This window comes from Zonotrichia albicollis, chromosome 1, assembly GCF_047830755.1.
Source record: "Zonotrichia albicollis isolate bZonAlb1 chromosome 1, bZonAlb1.hap1, whole genome shotgun sequence".
Lineage (NCBI taxonomy): Eukaryota > Metazoa > Chordata > Aves > Passeriformes > Passerellidae > Zonotrichia > Zonotrichia albicollis.
In genome coordinates, this window is record NC_133819.1 from 99,363,801 (window position 1) to 99,370,809 (window position 7,009).

Genomic DNA, 7,009 nt, shown 5'->3' on the forward strand with positions numbered 1-7,009 from the left:
TGATTACATCTCTTTTGACTTTGGGTTACAAGCATACCCCTCAAAAAACAAATTCTCAGAAGTGGTACCTCAAATCTATCTCATTGACCATTCAATTCTTACTGCAAAATGGTTGCAAAAAGGTTGTACGATGTTTGCCAAGGATATCAGTAAAAAAATAAAAGTTGTTTTTCGCATCAAACCGAGAACTCTTCTTGGACAACGAATATCAAGGCACAACATGACTTCTCATCCTGCTGTTATGTGATTGTCTTTTTAGGATCAAGTGATATGATGTTCTTTGATGCCCTGATACCAACAAAAAAGCTGTCTTAAGAATGAAAGGTAGTAGTTTTAATCAATATGTAGTTATATTCCTTGCCTGAATGTATATAGAATCACATTTTGCTGGAGTCTGTCTTTCTAACTGAGGTCAGTATCTTCTGGCCCTAGGAAAACATGGTGATATGCTAGCTCATATTATGCATTGACAGAAGTAGTCAATGCAGGATAGTCTATAGCCTAGAGTTCTTAATTTGTTGCATTTTAGTATTGCCAAAAATATACTGTAAATAGGATTTTTTTATTTTCCTCACAGGGCATACTGCAAGCTGTGGAAAGAATTATTTTTTTCTTCATTGGCAGGCTTAGTAGATTTTCTTGTGCCATGTCTTTCACTGCTGTCAGAACAGCAGAGCAAAAGTACACGGGTGGAAGAGAAGACATTTGCCAGGATGTCCCTGCAATGTGATCGCCCTCTGAAGTGTCACCTTGGCTGTGCAGCCACAAATAAAAACTAGAAGCCTATTGCCTCTTCCTAACTCATGGATAAATTCTTGGAAGTCTCTTACTTTTGAGCACCCTATAGACTCAGAAACGATAAAGCATTTTAAAAAATGGCCCTTGAAATGACTTTTAATGTCATGACGTCTGAGATAATCACACAACTTCTGTGACCTTGACTGATGCTCTTAAGAGATTGAAAATGCCCAGCTGCTGGGGGTATGTAGTCATGCAAAAGAAAAATTTCGTGGAATGTAAGAAACACAATATTTTAGATCATCAGGTTCCAAGTGTATGACACAGCATTACTCAGGAGTAGACAATTAAATTGACAACACAGATTTCTGGACAGCTTCTAGTGCTAGTTCCGATCGATCTGAACTGTGGCTGGAGTCAGCACAAAGGCTGGGCACTGATTAAGATACTGATCTAAACAAATGCTTTTGTGTGGCCTCATTCAGGTATCTTAAGAGGGTAGAGGCTTCACTCCCATAATTGCCCATGTTGGTCAAAAAAGCTGTTGTAGGTCCTCAATGCATTTGTCCTGAGTGACATCTGCCAGGGTATGTGCAAGGCATGGCATGTGCAAGGGCACATTCAGGAATCGGGTTGGCAGTGGGGATGAGAGGAAGGAAGCATGTAGTGCAGATGAAAAGGCAGTGACCGCTTGAGATGAACAACAGGAAGGAAAAATGGTGAGATGTGAATAATTTCTAGACATCTGGAGATTCCAGGCATCTGCAAGGAGGCTAAAGTTTGGCATTTTAAGGAGTGCCTATTGAAATTCTGGTAATGATGCTACTTCTCTACATTAGCTGCTGTGGAATGTGCTATCATTTCCCATTTTTGCATGGTTCTGTAAAGAAACCTCATTTAATTTTATAATTAAGCACATTTTACAAAACTGACAATTACTAGTGTCATACGTTTTTTGTTTAATGACAAATTAGATCTCAGAATGTAATATCTTGAGAGTTAATTTTTGTTTTAATTTATTTTTTTTAATCACAGATTTCCATTTGGAATAGATAAAAAAAATATATACCTCAGTGAACTACTAAAAATAGTATGCAACAGTGAGGGATATGAGAGCTTTGCTATTTCCAAGAATTTAAACTGAAATACTTTAAAACTGGGATGCCATTGGCAAAACCTCTAGGTCTCCTGCCTCAGTACTATGAAATTAGATTGTAGCAAAATCCTACTATGTCTCATCATGTGTATTCTTTATTTTCAGTTTTGTCATTTATCTTGTCTTTATCATTGGGGGTTTTACTTGTTTTCTATGAATAAACACTGAATAGTTATTATTATGTATCCTTAAGAACCACTCTAAATTAGCATAGTAGCATTGAAGATAATGAAACTGAGCAGGGCTGTAACAGCTGAGATTAGATAGCCTTCTTTGTGCTAAAGAAATGTCAGTGTGGGACAGGGGCTTGATCTTGATGAGACAGTGGCGTAATGTTTTGGGATGTGAGCCAGAAGACAGCCAGCGTAGAACTGAGCCTGTGCAATGCATTATGTTCCCTCCATATCCCCTCTGCTCTTTCCCTTCTGTAGCTGAAAAAGCACTGTCCATGGCCCCATTACAACTGGGAAATGAGATGTCTTTAAAGATTTAACCTCTTGCTTTTTCTGCATGTTGGCTTCTGTTCATTTAGATAAATAAATAAAAGCTCCCATTAGTGTTGTGTAATCAGCCTGCAATCAGGAACACAAAAGGAAAATACTGACTGGCACTTGAACTACATGTTCTCTCTGCAAGTCCTCAAAGAATTGCATGTTCTTTGTTCTCTTACAAGGCAGTATGGCAGTCCCTAGTCTGGTAATAAATAAAAAAGGATATTGAATCTTTATCTAAAATCTGTGCAAGGGCTAGCTGTGTACCTATTTCTGTGCTTTGGGTACCTGAATGGTAAAAAACCTATTGATAGCAAAATAGATCACAGAGGTTTAAAAACTTGAAAGATAGGCCAAACGGTTGCTATCTTTGAAGACCTGACTCAAATCATAATGATAAAGGACTTTTGCTTAGCATGCCTGCTATGGTTTTGTCAGACATCAAGTCTTTTAGGCTGTCTCCGTACCTGTGTGCTGAACTCATGGCAGCATATTCCTGGGGCTGGTTTCTATCCACTTGCCAACAGTGGGGGTATTTTGTTTTACAAAGCAGTATAAGAAAGGATGATACTTGCTGTTTTTCTAAATGGTGACATCAAGAAACACCAGCAGTTTCAACTCAGTTTAATTGAGAAATAATAATCTTGAATTTGAAACACAAGCAAAATTGAAATAAATATTTAAATCAGACAGTATCAAAGTTGATTGTCATTCCATGTGTTAGAAAGTAAAGGTAAGGTAGTCACAAGTAGTCACAGTTTGTTGTTTTTACCAATTGGTTCATTTCCTTTTTTCTTTTAAATTGCACTGCAGCCCATGGCTGCCATTTCTGCTTCATGAACACACAGTGCTGCTTGTGCTTCAGTGTGGGATCTCAGGATTTGAGTCCTGGGATGCAGGGCCCCCGAGACCACCCTTGGGGGGCCCGGGAGTCCTGGAATGTTGCCAGAAGTGTCTGGTGGCAGGACTTTGACCCTACACGGGAGACGACACCTTTATGAAGATAAGAGGGCCTCACCGGGGTGAAGGGTGGAAAGATTAGCTAATTAGAGGGTGAGAAACAGGGTTTAGGATTTATGTACAGGGGGGTTTAGAGGAGTAAGATGGAGGAATTGGGGTGTGTCCTGCCCTCCTTCTTCTTCCTCCTCTCCTCCATCTTCTTTGGCCACGGTGGCACCTTTGGATTGGTTATTACTTAAGAGTACACCGAGTTATAACAATAGATGGTATTGGGGAAAAATGATAAATATTGTATACGTAACAGGGGGTATAAAGATACGTGGCGGTCCGTGGGACGGCACAGTGTGCCCATGGCTGACTGCTGAGCGGATCTTTGTTCGGCTGAAAGAACATCTTTTAGATAAACAATTAATAAACATAAAACCAGAAAGAAGAACTGAAGCCTCTTCTCGTCCTTCGACACGCGGGCTGCCCCAAGGCCACCCCGGGCCTTCCAGGCCCCTCAAACAGCCGAGATAAACCGGACACTTCAGTACAGGCCAGCTGAACAGAACATCTAGGGAAGATCAACAGTGAGATTAGGTCTTATTTAGAAAAGATCATCTAAACCAGCCAAGTTAGCCAAACAGACAAAAATAATGTGAACAAAAACCATGACCTGAACTCACAGTGATCTTTCACGCCAGACAAGAGAAGGAATTAATTAGCCTAACCTTTAGGTGGGATTGCAAAGCATTTAGCTGCATAAAACTGCATGGCTCTTGTCTGTGTGGAAACAGTTGACTCCTTAGTGAGGGCTGAGATGTTCTGAAAGAGGCATTCTTTGTGTATTTTCTCGAATCTGTAGACCCATCAGCTGTAATGCTTTGCTGATTTCCTATCACAGGCTTACTTTATGATAGTGGCATCTGAAAAATAGGATTCTGAATTGCATCATGCAATGTAAGATTTCCTTACTCTTGGCAATTTTTCTGTAGCAGATGTTAGAGAAATTACAATGCAACAAAATTACAGGTGTTCTTCTGTTCTGCCTGAATTTGATATCGACTTTTTAGAACTCAGTCCCCAGAGACTCAATGAATAGGTGCTTTTCAAAAACAGTAGAGTTTCTCCCTGGCTCTTAAAGCTAATCTATGTCTGTTTTAATGTGCATGAGCTAGCTTATAGCTCTCCTGCTTCCAGCCTTCTACAGCTAACATTAGGCCATCAGCAAGAAGAGTGAGTATGAGAAAATTACTTTTGAGATCCCTAAAGTTATAAATTCTATCCCATTTGATAAACAGAGCTGAGATTACAGGTCTGAGGGACATGTATCTTAGCCTGTTTTTCCCCAAGCAGATACCTTAACATAGATGAATTAGGGCATGACATTTTGGAGCCCCACAGCTACCACATTTCCACTGGAATTCCTCCTCCAAATTAATAGTTTGGAGAAGGGGAAAAAAAAAAGAAGAAAATAAAAAAAAAAGAGAAGTTAAAAGAAATGCCTGACTTTCTATTTGTGAACTTGTCCTTCAAGAATGAAATTATCTCATCAGGACGTGAGTAAGGAAAAAAATGAGATTTCAGGTATCATGGAGATATGAGTTTGTTTATGCACCCAGTGTAACTTGGTGCAAAATAAGTTTCCCATAGAATACAAAGGAAGGAAGAGTGAGTTTGAGATTGTAAGTAAAAAAGGCTGTACTTGACTGGAGCAAAAGACCATTGAACTCAGTGTGCTGTTTCCAGTAGTTGCGGTATATGAGCACTGAGGTAAGAGTATAAACAGTGTAAAAATAGGATTCTTCCTCTAATCGCTTTCTCTGCCTCAGGACTGAGGTAGATGCATCTAGAAAATTTAAATAGATTTCTTTTCCATTAGGTTTTTCAGTCTTCCCCAGAGTCCATGTAAAATTTAGAATCTATTATGTCCTCTGGCAAGGAGTTCAACAAGATTGTTATTCCTTATTTTAGGTGCCATCTTTTAGCATTTGTTTTCACCCTGGCTCCGGTCATTTCTTTTCTAAACTGAAAAGTCCTTGTTTACTTAGTTATTCTATGCTTAAAAGAATTCCACTCCTGTAATCATCTTCACTTCCCTTATCTGATATCTTGTTATTATCTTTGTTAGGGGGCCAAGAGCTGCTCATAGTGTTGAAGACAGGGACAAACACAAGTTTAGATACTAACTTATGACTCTGAGTTTGTGTAATCATATTTTAAAGGTGCTTACCTTTTTCTTCAGCTGTAACCAGTTCTGGTTTGTTCTCTGATTCTCAGAGAGAGATTTTGAAATTTGCATTTGAAGCACAAAAATGTCATAAATAAATTACGAGCATTTTAACTTAGTGTTTACAAGTCATAGCAAAAATCTTCAGATGCTGTTGTACAGAGTAAAGCCTCTGTTTACAAAGAAGAAGCACTCCATTGAAATTTTTTCAACACCAAGTTTATTTTTTTTTTTAGAATCAAAACTTGCTACTAGTTTTCAACTTTGTCACAAAGAAGAATAGGTGAATTTTCAAGACAAAATAGGGAATGAATAGCTTGTAAGCTGATACAAATACTAAAAGAGCAGTGACAGCATCTTCTCTATTCTGACCATTAGGGCAACTTGGCTTCAAAGTCAGCTGTGTACTTCTGAAATTTTCACACTGCTTTTTAATCTGCACAAGAGGCTGCTGGCTAAATCTGAAAGTAGAATCACCTCTGTATTTTGTCTGGCATTGCACAAAGACAAACAGGATAAAAAAAGGGTACGAGAAGATCTAATTAACTCATTAAATATTCAAAAGCTCTTACATAGTTTCAGGAATATACAAAATGCTGTGTATTGAAGAGATTTGCTCTCCCTGTCTCTGTTTCTCTCTTTATAGAAAAGTTTCTCACACATATGTAGGTAAAATACACTTGATGTTAAGATTCATTGTCTATGCAAACATGGATATGCTTTGAGAAGGAACATTTTCTGCTTAGAATGCTGTTCTGGAGCTCTTAGTGTTGTTTCCTGTGTAATCATCTCATGTAATCATCCTATATCAAGAAAAAAGAAATCACTCTAGTTTCTGAATGCATAACTGTATTTCTGTCAATAGAAAGGAGGATTATACAAAGGAGAGGATGTGGTCCCTAAAAATTGCTTTATCACTTGGTAGACTCTGGTGGACACGTGAAAAGATTCACCTTTTAAAGTTACCTGTGTACAGCTTTTCCTCAGTTGTTTGGCTTAGATGTTTAAGTCCCATTTCCAAATATATTGGTTCAATGGATGCACTTGATTCTGTTAAATAGTTAGACTAAACATCTAGTCCACGTTCCCTGGCTGTGTACACATGAGTCACACGTACTCATAGTGTGTCATGAGAATTACAGTAAGGAGGGGGATGCAGAAATCTCTGGCCTGAATGATGCCATGAAAGACAGATCCTGGAGTAATCTGAGTTATTCACATTGGCTTGAAGTTCTTCGCTCTCTCACGTACAGTTGACAAGACATCACAAAATGAGACCCTCGTTTTCTAACCACATGAAAACCCTGTATCCCAAACAAACTAAACTCTCTAGATCACAAGAAGGATGCATGATTGCCAAATTTACAAATCATCCATCCACATGATTACAGCAGTCTATATGCATTTGGCAAACTTCAGCCTTCAAAGAGCCCAGTGGGTTCAAGAAAGCTG